This window comes from Colletes latitarsis, unplaced genomic scaffold (genome assembly GCF_051014445.1).
Source record: "Colletes latitarsis isolate SP2378_abdomen unplaced genomic scaffold, iyColLati1 scaffold0007, whole genome shotgun sequence".
In the NCBI taxonomy this organism is placed as follows: domain Eukaryota; kingdom Metazoa; phylum Arthropoda; class Insecta; order Hymenoptera; family Colletidae; genus Colletes; species Colletes latitarsis.
Window position 1 is genome coordinate 592,501 of NW_027488367.1, and position 16,240 is coordinate 608,740.

Consider the following 16,240-nt stretch of genomic DNA (forward strand, 5'->3'; position numbering starts at 1 on the left):
TCGGTCGTCGCGCTAGTTTTCGAGAAAAAAACAAAAACGTTCAAAAAATTCGAGATAAAAAAAAAAAAACCAGCCTACCAGATAGAAAAAATTACACTGAACAAATATCATATAGGTCAAAATATGTGTTAGCGTACTAGTTTTCGAGATATAGACGAAAAACCGTCGCCGCCGATCGGTACGTCGGTCGATGCGAAAGCACCGCGCGACCGAGCGCCCGCCTAAAAGACCAGTTCGAACATACCGAAAAATCAAGAAACCGTAACTTCCTTAATAATTGAGCTAGGACAAAAAATCGACACGCTATCTTGCAGGAAAAAATCCGGGGAACACGATGGCGTCGTCAAAAGTGCAGGTCGTCGAGCTCGTTTTCGAGAAAAAGAAAAAAAAATTCTCAAAATTCGACAAAAAAATAAAACGATCAGTGGACCGTGTAGAGAATCTAAAACTGCATAAGAATCGTATAGATGAAAATTGGCGTTCACGCGCTCGTTTTTGAGAAAAAAATTAAAAAAGCTCTCAAACTTCGAGATAAAAAAAAAAAAAACCATCTACCAGGTAGCCAACGGTAAACGGTACAAGTATCGTACGGGCGAAAACGAGCGTTACCGTGCTCGTTTTCGAGTTATTGACGAAAAACAGCCTGGAGCGATCGGTCCGGCGGTCGACGCGCGAAACTTTCTAAGTCCGCTCTGCTCCGAATCATCGCTCCGGCGTCAAAAATCGTCGTAGGACAAAAAGTCGCCACCCTATCTTGCAGGAAAAAATCCGGGGAACACGATGGCGTCGTCAAAAGTGCAGGTCGTCGAGCTCGTTTTCGAGAAAAAAAAAAAAAAATTCTCAAAATTCGACGAAAAAATAAAACGATCAGTGGACCGTGTAGAGAATCTAAAACTGCATAAGAATCGTATAGACGAAAATTGGCGTTCATGTGCTCGTTTTTGTGGAAAAAATTAAAAAAGCTCTCAAACTTCGAGATAAAAAAAAAAAAAACCGTCTACCAGGTAGCCAACGGAAAACGGTACAAGTATCGTACGGGCGAAAACGAGCGTTACCGTGCTCGTTTTCGAGTTATTGACGAAAAACAGCCTGGAGCGATCGGTCCGGCGGTCGACGCGCGAAAGTTTCTAAGTCCGCTCTGCTCCGAATCATCGCTCCGGCGTCAAAAATCGTCGTAGGACAAAAAATCGCCACCCTATCTTGCAGGAAAAAATCCGGGGAACACGATGGCGTCGTCAAAAGTGCAGGTCGTCGAGCTCGTTTTCGAGAAAAAAAAAAAAAAATTCTCAAAATTCGACGAAAAAATAAAACGATCAGTGGACCGTGTAGAGAATCTAAAACTGCATAAGAATCGTATAGACGAAAATTGGCGTTCACGTGCTCGTTTTTGTGGAAAAAATTAAAAAAGCTCTCAAACTTCGAGATAAAAAAAAAAAAAACCATCTACCAGGTAGCCAACGGAAAACGGTACAAGTATCGTACGGGCGAAAACGAGCGTTACCGTGCTCGTTTTCGAGTTATTGACGAAAAACAGCCTGGAGCGATCGGTCCGGCGGTCGACGCGCGAAAGTTTCTAAGTCCGCTCTGCTCTCCCCGTCCTCCTCAGAAGACGATCTTCTGAGGAGGATTGGGGACATGATTGATGGCAAGCTGGCCGCCTTCCGGGAGGAGCTCCTCGCCGGAAGAGCGGTCAGCAGGAAGGCGGTGCCTCCCCGACCTGTTCCGGTACAGTCGGGGAAGGCAAAGAAGGGCGGAGTGAAGGCTCCGCCCAGCGTTGCGGCACCAGGGCCCCGGGTCGCGACCCCCAAGGGGGGTGGTGTACCCGTGGTCGCGGTGGTCGCGTCCTCCACAGCACCCTCCCAAGGGGGGGTGGCGTGGAGTGAGGTGGTGGGGCGGAAGGCGAAGCGGGCGGCGAGGAAGGCCTCGCAACCGCAGCCTCCGCCTCCGCCGCCGGCGGCCAAGGTAAAGGCCGCGAAGGTCGGGAAGGCACGACCAGGTCGTCCCCCAAAAACGGCAGCGGTGACGCTGACCGTTGCGCAGGGGGGCGACCTGACCCTCGCGGAGGCGATGCGGCTCGCCAGGGAGACTATCTCCCTGGAAGAGCTGGGCATCGCCTCCGTGAGGGCGAAGAGGGCCGTGACCGGGGGTCTCTTGCTGGAGATCCCCGGTGCAGAAGGCGGCGCGAAGGCGGATCGTCTCGCCCAGAGGCTCCGGGAGCAGCTGGGCGAGCGAGGTGTCCGGGTCGCCCGGCCCACGAAGCGCACGGAGATGCGCGTTTGTGGGCTGGACGACTCGGTCAGCGCACAGGATGTGGCCCGTGCCCTTGCGAGGGCGGGGGACTGTCCTGTGGAGGACCTGCGGATCGGAGAGATCCGCAGGTCGCCCTCCGGCCTCGGGTCGGTGTGGGCTCGGTGCCCCCTCTCCGCCGCCCGTAAGGTGGCGGAATCCGGGAGGGTGTTGGTGGGGTGGGTTTCGGCGCGAGTGGAAATCCTCGCGCCGCGCCCGCTCCAGTGTCACCGCTGCCTCGAATTGGGGCACGTGAGGCAGTGGTGCACCTCGCCGGTGGACCGCAGCGGTCAGTGTTACCGCTGCGGTGCCAAAGAGCACCGTGCGAGCCAGTGCTCGGCGGCCCCCCACTGCCCGCTGTGTGCGGACATGGGGAGGCCAGCCGATCACAGGGTGGGGAGCAAGAAGTGCTCCCCCCCCTCCCGGAAGGAGAGGAAGAGGCGGGCTGCACCGGCTCCGGTGCCGAGGGCGGTGGCATCGTCCTCCATGGAGGTGGACGGTGCTACGGGGACGGACGGCCGGGAGGAGGCTGGCGCGGCCATTAATTAATGCCGCCCCGCCTCCTCCTCCAGGCCAACCTCAACCACTGCCGCGCGGCACAGGACTTGATGTCCCAAGTCCTCGCGGAGTGGGGGGTTGGCCTGGCGGTCGCCGCCGAGCCGTACCGCGTCCCTGATCACCCTCATTGGGTGGGCGACGCGGACGGCTTGGTGGCGACGGTATGGGGAGGGGGCGGCGGGTCCCCACCGTTCTCCTTGTTGGAGCGCGGTCGGGGATTCGTCGCCGTGGACTGGGGGGGAGTCGCTGTGGTGGGGTGCTACATTTCGCCCCGTAGCGGTCACGCTGCGTTCGAGCTGTACTTGGCCGAGGTCGCGGCATGCGTGCAGCGCTACGCGGCCCGGCCGGTGCTGGTCCTGGGGGATTTTAATGCCAAGTCGGTGGCTTGGGGATCCCCCAGGACCTCCGTTCGCGGCGGGATCCTGGGCGATTGGGCGGCGGGGCTCGACCTCCGGGTATTGAACCGGGGGTCGGAGCACACATGCGTGCGGCGATATGGGGGGTCCATCGTGGATGTTGGATTCGCGACCCCCAACGCCGTGCGCATGGTGTCGGGTTGGCACGTGGTCGCGGGGGCAGAGACACTCTCCGATCACCGGTACATCCGGATGGAGGTCTCTGCCGCCGCGAGTGCATCCCGACACGGCCGCCTGCGTGGCACCCCACCACGCCGCTGGGCGCTTCGGCGGCTGGACAAGGACGCCCTGATGGCAGCTGCCCTCGCTGCAACTTGGCCGCAGGGAGCGGCCGAGTTGCCGAGCATAGAGGGGGAGGTCGCCCGGCTCGGAGCATTGGTCGCGGGTATTTGCGACGCGGCGATGCCTCGGGTCGGGCGGGCTTCTCCTCGCCGGGCGGTGTACTGGTGGTCGGACGCGATCGCGGAGTTGCGAGTCGCGACTGTCCGCGCCCGACGCCAGTACACCCGCGCGCGCCGTCGTCAACGTACAGGCGACGGCGTGGCGCGAGCGAGGGCAGCTGATGACCTGTATGGAGCATACCGCGTGGCGCGGGTTGCTCTGCAGGTCGCCATCAAACGGGCCAAGACCCAGGCATGGAAGGAGCTCCTCCAGACCCTTGATGACGATCCATGGGGGCGCCCATATAAGGTGGTGCTGAATAAGCTCCGCCCGTGGGCGCCCCCCGTCACCGAGGGTCTTGACCCCCGGCTGCTGGAGGACGTGGTCAATACACTCTTCCCAATTGGGGAGAGGGGACCGCGTCCTCCGGCGGCGGCGGCTGTCCCAGTGGAGTGGACGGCCGAGCTGGGGGTCACGCAGGAGGAGCTGGCAGCGGCCATCAGACGGCTCGGGGTTCGTAACACGGCCCCGGGTCCGGATGGTGTGCCCGGCCGGGTTTGGGTCTTGACCCAGGGCGTCCTTGGGGCCGACCTCAGGCGGTTGTTCGACCGCTGCCTGAGGGACGGGCGATTCCCCCCCAGTTGGAAGGTGGCGAGGATGGTCCTCCTCCGGAAGGAGGGTCGGCCCGCGGAGTCTCCCTCCGCATACCGGCCCATTTGTCTCCTCGACGAGGTGGGCAAGCTCTTCGAGCGTGTGATTGCTGCCCGCCTCGTCGAGCACCTGTCGCGGGGTGATCCCGGTCTGGCCGACTGCCAGTTCGGTTTCCGGGGGGGCCGATCGACTATCGACGCGATAGGTCGTGTGAGGGCCCTCTCGGAGGCGGCCGTCTCCCGGGGAGGGGTGGCATTGGCAATATCCTTGGATATTGCCAATGCTTTTAACACCCTCCCCTGGGAAGAGATAAGGAGGGGACTCGAATATCATCGAGTCCCCCCTTGTCTCAGGGCGGTCGTCGGGGATTATCTCCGCGGCAGGTGGATCGAGTATCCGGGCCGGGATGGTGATATGCGGAGGGAGGTGTACTGCGGTGTTCCGCAGGGGTCGGTCCTCGGGCCACTCCTGTGGAACATCGCGTACGACTCGGTGTTGCGGGCCGGCCTCCCCGACGGCGTCAGCACGGTGTGTTATGCGGATGACACACTGGTGCTGGCCGTCGGGGCGCACTGGGGGAGGGCCATGCGTCGCGCGGAGGAGGGGTCGCAACGCGTCGTCGACCGGATCAGGGGGATGGGGATGACGGTGGCGGTCCATAAGACCGAGGTGATTGCGTTTCATTCACCTCGGCAGGATCCGCCACCCCCTCTGATTCGGGTGGGTGGGGCTGACATCGAGGTGAAGCCCCAGATCAGGTATCTGGGGCTGATCCTCGATAGCCACTGGCGTTTCGAGAAGCATTTCCGCTGCCTGGTCCCCCGGTTGGAAAGGATGGTTGCGGCTCTGGGCCGGATCCTGCCCAACCTGGGGGGCCCGGCGGGCCGAGTTCGTCGCCTCTATGTGGCAATGGTCCAGTCGGTGGCCCTATACGGGGCCCCCGTCTGGGCGGACGACCTGGCTGCCTCCCGGCGCAGCATGACTATGCTGCGTCGGGTGCAGAGGCGCATGGCGCTCAGGGTCGTCCGCGGGTATCGGACCATGTCACATGAGGCGGCGACGGTTCTAGCGGGGATGCCGCCCATGGACCTGCTCGCGCGGTCGCACGCGGTGATGTACCGGCACCGCGTCGACCGTCGCGCGGGGGTGGGGGCGGTCCCGGGCGGGCAGGAACCTGCTTGGGGCGATTTGAAGCGCCAGGCCCGGCAGTCCGTGTTGCTCGCGTGGCAGGAGCGGCTGGCTCTGCCAACCGCGGGGCACCGGACTGTCGGGGCTGTTCGGCCACTCCTGAAGGAGTGGCTGGACAGAGGCCATGGCAGCCTCACCTACCGGCTGGCACAGGTATTTTCCGGGCATGGCAGCTTCGGAAGATACCTGTGCCGGATAGGGAAGGAGCCGACGGCGCGTTGCTGCCACTGCGACGCTGAGCAGGACACGGCGGATCATACCCTGGAGGTATGCCCCGCGTGGGAGGGGGAGCGCCGTGTCCTGGTCGGCGTCGTCGGGCGGGATGTCTCGCTGCCGGGCGTGGTGCGCGCCATGCTCGGCAGCGAGGAGAAGTGGAGGGCCGTGGCCTCCTTCTGCGAGAACGTAATGTTGCAGAAGGAGGCCGCGGGGAGGGAGCGCGAGCTTCAGCGGCGTGCTGAAGCGCGCGCTCGTGCGGTGGCCCGAGGTCGTCGCCCGGTCGCGAGGCGTCGCGGGCGGCCGCCTCGGCGTGGCGGATGACCTAGGCTGGGAGGGGGGTCCTGAGGGGACCCTCCTCCCGCCAGGCGGCGCCGGGTCGGACCGGTTGGGGGTAGGAGTGCCTCCCCCTACCGGTCCGACGCAAGGGGAGGCACCCTCGGCGGTCTGGTGCGGCCATGAACGCCCGGCCGCCGAGGGGTGGAAACGGGGTCGCGGGCGGTTGCGAGTTGGGGCTCGCAGCCGCCACTAAACGCGACCCCGGGACGGATAGCGGCGGGATGGAGTGGCCCCGTCCCGCCGCTATGAGGCAGTGTGTCTACTGGGGGGACCGGTCCCCCCGGGGGATGGGCGCGAAAGCGCGGGCACGGGGAGGATACCGGAAGAATGCTTCGAGCGATTCCCGGTATCCTCCCAAAGCGTGCCGAAGGGTCACCGTGGGGTTTTTAGTGGGTAGGTCCCGCGCCTGTCGTTGTACGGGCGCGGGGAATCCCACACACCCCTCCCACCTCTCCCCAAGGAGGTGGGAGGGAGTCTTTCGAAGATTTTCCCCACGACAAAAAAAAAAAAAAAAAAAAAAAAAAAAAAAAGTCCGCTCTGCTCCGAAACACCGCTCCGGCGTCAAAAATCGTCGTAGGACAAAAAATCGACACGCTATCTTGCAGGAAAAAATCCGGGGAACACGATGGCGTCGTCAAAAGTGCAGGTCGTCGAGCTCGTTTTCGAGAAAAAAAAAAAAAAATTCTCAAAATTCGACAAAAAAATAAAACGATCAGTGGACCGTGTAGAGAATATAAAACTGCATAAGAATCGTATAGACGAAAATTGGCGTTCACGTGCTCGTTTTTGTGGAAAAAATTAAAAAAGCTCTCAAACTTCGAGATAAAAAAAAAAAAAACCGTCTACCAGGTAGCCAACGGAAAACGGTACAAGTATCGTACGGGCGAAAACGAGCGTTACCGTGCTCGTTTTCGAGTTATTGACGAAAAACAGCCTGTAGCGATCGGTCCGGCGGTCGACGCGCGAAAGTTTCTAAGTCCGCTCTGCTCCTGGAGGACGTGGTTAATACACTCTTCCCAATTGGGGAGAGGGAACCGCGTCCTCCGGCGGCGGCGGCTGTCCCAGTGGAGTGGACGGCCGAGCTGGGGGTCACGCAGGAGGAGCTGGCAGCGGCCATCAGACGGCTCGGGGTTCGTAACACGGCCCCGGGTCCGGATGGTGTCCCCGGCCGTGTTTGGGTCTTGACCCAGGGCGTCCTTGGGACCGACCTCAGGCGGTTGTTCGACCGCTGCCTGAGGGACGGGCGATTCCCCCCCAGTTGGAAGGTGGCGAGGATGGTCCTCCTCCGGAAGGAGGGTCGGCCCGCGGAGTCTCCCTCCGCATACCGGCCCATTTGTCTCCTCGACGAGGTGGGCAAGCTCTTCGAGCGTGTGATTGCTGCCCGCCTCGTCGAGCACCTGTCGCGGGGTGATCCCGGTCTGGCCGACTGCCAGTTCGGTTTCCGGGGGGGCCGATCGACTATCGACGCGATAGGTCGTGTGAGGGCCCTCTCGGAGGCGGCCGTCTCCCGGGGAGGGGTGGCATTGGCAATATCCTTGGATATTGCCAATGCCTTTAACACCCTCCCCTGGGAAGAGATAAGGAGGGGACTCGAATATCATAGAGTCCCCCCTTGTCTCAAGGCGGTCGTCGGGGATTATCTCCGCGGCAGGTGGATCGAGTATCCGGGCCGGGATGGTGATATGCGGAGGGAGGTGTACTGCGGTGTTCCGCAGAGGTCGGTCCTCGGGCCACTCCTGTGGAACATCGCGTACGACTCGGTGTTGCGGGCCGGCCTCCCCGACGGCGTCAGCACGGTGTGTTATGCGGATGACACACTGGTGCTGGCCGTCGGGGCGCACTGGGGGAGCGCCATGCGTCGCGCGGAGGAGGGGTCGCAACGCGTCGTCGACCGGATCAGGGGGATGGGGATGACGGTGGCGGTCCATAAGACCGAGGTGATTGCGTTTCATTCACCTCGGCAGGATCCGCCACCCCCTCTGATTCGGGTGGGTGGGGCTGACATCGAGGTGAAGCCCCAGATCAGGTATCTGGGGCTGATCCTCGATGGCCACTGGCGTTTCGAGAAGCATTTCCGCTGCCTGGTCCCCCGGTTGGAAAGGATGGTTGCGGCTCTGGGCCGGATCCTGCCCAACCTGGGGGGCCCGGCGGGCCGAGTTCGTCGCCTCTATGTGGCAATGGTCCAGTCGGTGGCCCTATACGGGGCCCCCGTCTGGGCGGACGACCTGGCTGCCTCCCGGCGCAGCATGACTATGCTGCGTCGGGTGCAGAGGCGCATGGCGCTCAGGGTCGTCCGCGGGTATCGGACCATGTCACATGAGGCGGCGACGGTTCTAGCGGGGATGCCGCCTATGGACCTGCTCGCGCGGTCGCACGCGGTGATGTACCGGCACCGCGTCGACCGTCTCGCTGGGGTGGGGGCGGTCCCGGGCGGGCAGGAACCTGCTTGGGGCGATTTGAAGCGCCAGGCCCGGCAGTCCGTGTTGCTCGCGTGGCAGGAGCGGCTGGCTCTGCCAACCGCGGGGCACCGGACTGTCGGGGCGGTTCGGCCACTCCTGAAGGAGTGGCTGGACAGAGGCCATGGCAGCCTCACCTACCGGCTGGCACAGGTATTTTCCGGGCATGGCAGCTTCGGAAGATACCTGTGCCGGATAGGGAAGGAGCCGACGGCGCGTTGCTGCCACTGCGACGCTGAGCAGGACACGGCGGATCATACCCTGGAGGTATGCCCCGCGTGGGAGGGGGAGCGCCGTGTCCTGGTCGGCGTCGTCGGGCGGGATGTCTCGCTGCCGGGCGTGGTGCGCGCCATGCTCGGCAGCGAGGAGAAGTGGAGGGCCGTGGCCTCCTTCTGCGAGAACGTAATGTTGCAGAAGGAGGCCGCGGGGAGGGAGCGCGAGCTTCAGCGGCGCGCTGAAGCTCGCGCTCGTGCGGTGGCCCGAGGTCGTCGCCCGGTCGCGAGGCGTCGCGGGCGGCCGCCTCGGCGTGGCGGATGACCTAGGCTGGGAGGGGGGTCCTGAGGGGACCCTCCTCCCGCCAGGCGGCGCCGGGTCGGACCGGTTGGGGGTAGGAGTGCCTCCCCCTACCGGTCCGACGCAAGCGGAGGCACCCTCGGCGGTCTGGTGCGGCCATGAACGCCCGGCCGCCGAGGGGTGGAAACGGGGTCGCGGGCGGTTGCGAGTTGGGGCTCGCAGCCGCCACTAAACGCGGCCCCGGGACGGATAGCGGCGGGATGGAGTGGCCCCGTCCCGCCGCTATGAGGCAGTGTGTCTACTGGGGGGACCGATTGTCCCCCCGGGGGATGGGCGCGAAAGCGCGGGCACGGGGAGGATACCGGAAGAATGCTTCGAGCGATTCCCGGTATCCTCCCAAAGCGTGCCGAAGGGTCACCGTGGGGTTTTTAGTGGGTAGGTCCCGCGCCTGTCGTTGTACGGGCGCGGGGAATCCCACACACCCCTCCCACCTCTCCCCAAGGAGGTGGGAGGGAGTCTTTCGAAGATTTTCCCCACGACAAAAAAAAAAAAAAAAAAAAAAAGTCCGCTCTGCTCCGAAACACCGCTCCGGCGTCAAAAATCGTCGTAGGACAAAAAATCGACACGCTATCTTGCAGGAAAAAATCCGGGGAACACGATGGCGTCGTCAAAAGTGCAGGTCGTCGAGCTCGTTTTCGAGAAAAAAAAAAAAAATTCTCAAAATTCGACAAAAAAATAAAACGATCAGTGGACCGTGTAGAGAATATAAAACTGCATAAGAATCGTATAGACGAAAATTGGCGTTCACGTGCTCGTTTTTGTGGAAAAAATTAAAAAAGCTCTCAAACTTCGAGATAAAAAAAAAAAAAACCGTCTACCAGGTAGCCAACGGTAAACGGTACAAGTATCGTACGGGCGAAAACGAGCGTTACCGTGCTCGTTTTCGAGTTATTGACGAAAAACAGCCTGGAGCGATCGGTCCGGCGGTCGACGCGCGAAACTTTCTAAGTCCGCTCTGCTTGGCCCGCGGAGTCTCCCTCCGCATACCGGCCCATTTGTGATTGCTGCCCGCCTCGTCGAGCACCTGTCGCGGGGTGATCCCGGTCTGGCCGACTGCCAGTTCGGTTTCCGGGGGGGCCGATCGACTATCGACGCGATAGGTCGTGTGAGGGCCCTCTCGGAGGCGGCCGTCTCCCGGGGAGGGGTGGCATTGGCAATATCCTTGGATATTGCCAATGCCTTTAACACCCTCCCCTGGGAAGAGATAAGGAGGGGACTCGAATATCATCGAGTCCCCCCTTGTCTCAGGGCGGTCGTCGGGGATTATCTCCGCGGCAGGTGGATCGAGTATCCGGGCCGGGATGGTGATATGCGGAGGGAGGTGTACTGCGGTGTTCCGCAGGGGTCGGTTCTCGGGCCACTCCTGTGGAGCATCGCGTACGACTCGGTGTTGCGGGCCGGCCTCCCCGACGGCGTCAGCACGGTGTGTTATGCGGATGACACACTGGTGCTGGCCGTCGGGGCGCACTGGGGGAGGGCCATGCGTCGCGCGGAGGAGGGGTCGCAACGCGTCGTCGACCGGATCAGGGGGATGGGGATGACGGTGGCGGTCCATAAGACCGAGGTGATTGCGTTTCATTCACCTCGGCAGGATCCGCCACCCCCTCTGATTCGGGTGGGTGGGGCTGACATCGAGGTGAAGCCCCAGATCAGGTATCTGGGGCTGATCCTTGATAGCCACTGGCGTTTCGAGAAGCATTTCCGCTGCCTGGTCCCCCGGTTGGAAAGGATGGTTGCGGCTCTGGGCCGGATCCTGCCCAACCTGGGGGGCCCGGCGGGCCGAGTTCGTCGCCTCTATGTGGCAATGGTCCAGTCAGTGGCCCTATACGGGGCCCCCGTCTGGGCGGACGACCTGGCTGCCTCCCGGCGCAGCATGACTATGCTGCGTCGGGTGCAGAGGCGCATGGCGCTCAGGGTCGTCCGCGGGTATCGGACCATGTCACATGAGGCGGCGACGGTTCTAGCGGGGATGCCGCCCATGGACCTGCTCGCGCGGTCGCACGCGGTGATGTACCGGCACCGCGTCGACCGTCGCGCGGGGGTGGGGGCGGTCCCGGGCGGGCAGGAACCTGCTTGGGGCGATTTGAAGCGCCAGGCCCGGCAGTCCGTGTTGCTCGCGTGGCAGGAGCGGCTGGCTCTGCCAACCGCGGGGCACCGGACTGTCGGGGCTGTTCGGCCACTCCTGAAGGAGTGGCTGGACAGAGGCCATGGCAGCCTCACCTACCGGCTGGCACAGGTATTTTCCGGGCATGGCAGCTTCGGAAGATACCTGTGCCGGATAGGGAAGGAGCCGACGGCGCGTTGCTGCCACTGCGACGCTGAGCAGGACACGGCGGATCATACCCTGGAGGTATGCCCCGCGTGGGAGGGGGAGCGCCGTGTCCTGGTCGGCGTCGTCGGGCGGGATGTCTCGCTGCCGGGCGCGGTGCGCGCCATGCTCGGCAGCGAGGAGAAGTGGAGGGCCGTGGCCTCCTTCTGCGAGAACGTAATGTTGCAGAAGGAGGCCGCGGGGAGGGAGCGCGAGCTTCAGCGGCGCGCTGAAGCTCGCGCTCGTGCGGTGGCCCGAGGTCGTCGCCCGGTCGCGAGGCGTCGCGGGCGGCCGCCTCGGCGTGGCGGATGACCTAGGCTGGGGGGGGGGTCCTGAGGGGACCCTCCTCCCGCCAGGCGGCGCCGGGTCGGACCGGTTGGGGGTAGGAGTGCCTCCCCCTACCGGTCCGACGCAAGGGGAGGCACCCTCGGCGGTCTGGTGCGGCCATGAACGCCCGGCCGCCGAGGGGTGGAAACGGGGTCGCTGGCGGTTGCGAGTTGGGGCTCGCAGCCGCCACTAAACGCGGCCCCGGGACGGATAGCGGCGGGATGGAGTGGCCCCGTCCCGCCGCTATGAGGCAGTGTGTCTACTGGGGGGACCGATTGTCCCCCCGGGGGATGGGCGCTAAAGCGCGGGCACGGGGAGGATACCGGAAGAATGCTTCGAGCGATTCCCGGTATCCTCCCAAAGCGTGCCGAAGGGTCACCGTGGGGTTTTTAGTGGGTAGGTCCCGCGCCTGTCGTTGTACGGGCGCGGGGAATCCCACACACCCCTCCCACCTCTCCCCAAGGAGGTGGGAGGGAGTCTTTCGAAGATTTTCCCCACGACAAAAAAAAAAAAAAAAAAAAAAAAAAAAAAAAAAAAAAGTCCGCTCTGCTCCGAAACACCGCTCCGGCGTCAAAAATCGTCGTAGGACAAAAAATCGACACGCTATCTTGCAGGAAAAAATCCGGGGAACACGATGGCGTCGTCAAAAGTGCAGGTCGTCGAGCTCGTTTTCGAGAAAAAAAAAAAAAAATTCTCAAAATTCGACAAAAAAATAAAACGATCAGTGGACCGTGTAGAGAATCTAAAACTGCATAAGAATCGTATAGACGAAAATTGGCGTTCACGTGCTCGTTTTTGTGGAAAAAATTAAAAAAGCTCTCAAACTTCGAGATAAAAAAAAAAAAAACCGTCTACCAGGTAGCCAACGGTAAACGGTACAAGTATCGTACGGGCGAAAACGAGCGTTACCGTGCTCATTTTCGAGTTATTGACGAAAAACAGCCTGGAGCGATCGGTCCGGCGGTCGACGCGCGAAACTTTCTAAGTCCGCTCTGCTCCGAATCATCGCTCCGGCGTCAAAAATCGTCGTAGGACAAAAAATCGCCACGCTATCTTGCAGGAAAAAATCCGGGGAACACGATGGCGTCGTCAAAAGTGCAGGTCGTCGAGCTCGTTTTCGAGAAAAAAAAAAAAGAATTCTCAAAATTCGACGAAAAAATAAAACGATCATTGGACCGTGTAGAGAATCTAAAACTGCATAAGAATCGTATAGACGAAAATTGGCGTTCACGTGCTCGTTTTTGTGGAAAAAATTAAAAAAGCTCTCAAAATTCGAGATAAAAAAAAAAAAAACTGTCTACCAGGTAGCCAACGGTAAACGGTACAAGTATCGTACGGGCGAAAACGAGCGTTACCGTGCTCGTTTTCGAGTTATTGACGAAAAACAGCCTGGAGCGATCGGTCCGGCGGTCGACGCGCGAAACTTTCTAAGTCCGCTCTGCTCCGAATCATCGCTCCGGCGTCAAAAATCGTCGTAGGACAAAAAATCGCCACCCTATCTTGCAGGAAAAAATCCGGGGAACACGATGGCGTCGTCAAAAGTGCAGGTCGTCGAGCTCGTTTTCGAGAAAAAAAAAAAAAAATTCTCAAAATTCGACAAAAAAATAAAACGATCAGTGGACCGTGTAGAGAATCTAAAACTGCATAAGAATCGTATAGACGAAAATTGGCGTTCACGCGCTCGTTTTTGAGAAAAAAGTTAAAAAAGCTCTCAAACTTCGAGATAAAAAAAAAAAAAACCATCTACCAGGTAGCCAACGGTAAACGGTACAAGTATCGTACGGGCGAAAACGAGCGTTACCGTGCTCGTTTTCGAGTTATTGACGAAAAACAGCCTGGAGCGATCGGTCCGGCGGTCGACGCGCGAAACTTTCTAAGTCCGCTCTGCTTCCCTCAGGGGCTGCCAGCCTTTCAGCTGCAGTACGGGCTTAACGAACCCGGGGTACCCGAGTCATACACACACCGTAAGCCTCCTGTTGGTCGTCACAACGACCCATTCACAATTCCCTATTGGTTTTGTGAATGGTACGTGACGGCAGGAGGAACGGGGGTCTTGGCTTAACCGCCTGGGCCACGAGTATGGCGACTCTATAAAATCGCCCTCCAATCCTAAGCTATGGTGCGCGGCGATGGGATGCATGGTTGGGGGAGAAGGCCCAATCCCAAGCGACCACCTCCGGGGAACCTGCCGAACCCCCGGAGTATTAGGCTTACCCGGGTAAGGCGGCTCTGCCCGGGTGGACCTTTATTTCCGACCATCTCGTGGGATTCTTATGGACACTGAAAATAAAATGGGGATGGGGCGGGTTTTGTCGGTTGGGGAGGACGGAGACGGGGTTGGGGTTAGGGTGGCGGCGCTCGCGCCCCACTCAGCGCCAGGTCCGGCTTCGTGGAGGGTGGAGGAGGACGACGAGACGGCGTCGGTCTCGTCCTTCTCCTCCAGCACGAGCCACATAGGCTCTAAGAGGAAGAGGACGGGGCAGGCCGTCGTCGAGGTGGGCGGGGCGATGAGCCCGTCGGTGAGGCTGAGTTGCCTCAGGGACGAGGTGACCGAGGAGATATCGGAGAGGATCTCCTCGTCCCTGAGGCGGGTGGAGAAAGTCGCCGCTGCCTGCGCCTTTAAGGGGCAGAAAAGCGGTGGCGCGGAGGCCCTGAAGGCCGCGGCGGAGGAAATGAGGGTGGCGGCGCGGGAGCTCAGAGGGCGGAACGCCCGTCTGCAGCTCCTGTTGGAGGAGGAGCGACAGGGGAGGAGGAGGGCAGAGGCGCTGTGGAACAGCGCGGCCCTCCCTCCCATCCTCCCTCCTCCTCCACCGCCGCGTCCCTCGGCGGAGGTAAATAAGCGGAGTGCGGCGGCAGTGGTGCGGGGCACCGCGGGCCCCTCCACCCGCACTCCGCCCGTGAAGAAGTCCCCGTCCTCCTCAGAAGACGATCTTCTGAGGAGGATTGGGGACATGATTGATGGCAAGCTGGCCGCCTTCCGGGAGGAGCTCCTCGCCGGAAGAGCGGTCAGCAGGAAGGCGGTGCCTCCCCGACCTGTTCCGGTACAGTCGGGGAAGGCAAAGAAGGGCGGAGTGAAGGCTCCGCCCAGCGTTGCGGCACCAGGGCCCCGGGTCGCGACCCCCAAGGGGGGTGGTGTACCCGTGGTCGCGGTGGTCGCGTCCTCCACGGCACCCTCCCAAGGGGGGGTGGCGTGGAGTGAGGTGGTGGGGCGGAAGGCGAAGCGGGCGGCGAGGAAGGTCTCGCAACCGCAGCCTCCGCCTCCGCCGCCGGCGGCCAAGGTAAAGGCCGCGAAGGTCGGGAAGGCACGACCAGGTCGTCCCCCAAAAACGGCAGCGGTGACGCTGACCGTTGCGCAGGGGGGCGACCTGACCCTCGCGGAGGCGATGCGGCTCGCCAGGGAGAATATCTCCCTGGAAGAGCTGGGCATCGCCTCCGTGAGGGCGAAGAGGGCCGTGACCGGGGGTCTCTTGCTGGAGATCCCCGGTGCAGAAGGCGGCGCGAAGGCGGATCGTCTCGCCCAGAGGCTCCGGGAGCAGCTGGGCGAGCGAGGTGTCCGGGTCGCCCGGCCCACGAAGCGCACGGAGATGCGCGTTTGTGGGCTGGACGACTCGGTCAGCGCACAGGATGTGTCCCGTGCCCTTGCGAGGGCGGGGGACTGTCCTGTGGAGGACCTGCGGATCGGAGAGATCCGCAGGTCGCCCTCCGGCCTCGGGTCGGTGTGGGCCCGGTGCCCCCTCTCCGCCGCCCGTAAGGTGGCGGAATCCGGGAGGGTGTTGGTGGGGTGGGTTTCGGCGCGAGTGGAAATCCTCGCGCCGCGCCCGCTCCAGTGTCACCGCTGCCTCGAATTGGGGCACGTGAGGCAGTGGTGCACCTCGCCGGTGGACCGCAGCGGTCAGTGTTACCGCTGCGGTGCCAAAGAGCACCGTGCGAGCCAGTGCTCGGCGGCCCCCCACTGCCCGCTGTGTGCGGACATGGGGAGGCCAGCCGATCACAGGGTGGGGAGCAAGAAGTGCTCCCCCCCCTCCCGGAAGGAGAGGAAGAGGCGGGCTGCACCGGCTCCGGTGCCGAGGGCGGTGGCATCGTCCTCCATGGAGGTGGACGGTGCTACGGGGACGGACGGCCGGGAGGAGGCTGGCGCGGCCATTAATTAATGCCGCCCCGCCTCCTCCTCCAGGCCAACCTCAACCACTGCCGCGCGGCACAGGACTTGATGTCCCAGGTCCTCGCGGAGTGGGGGGTTGGCCTGGCGGTCGCCGCCGAGCCGTACCGCGTCCCTGATCACCCTCATTGGGTGGGCGACGCGGACGGCTTGGTGGCGACGGTATGGGGAGGGGGCGACGGGTCCCCACCGTTCTCCTTGTTGGAGCGCGGTCGGGGATTCGTCGCCGTGGACTGGGGGGGAGTCGCTGTGGTGGGGTGCTACATTTCGCCCCGTAGCGGTCACGCTGCGTTCGAGCTGTACTTGGCCGAGGTCGCGGCATGCGTGCAGCGCTACGCGGCCCGGCCGGTGCTGGTCCTGGGGGATTTTAATGCCAAGTCGGTGG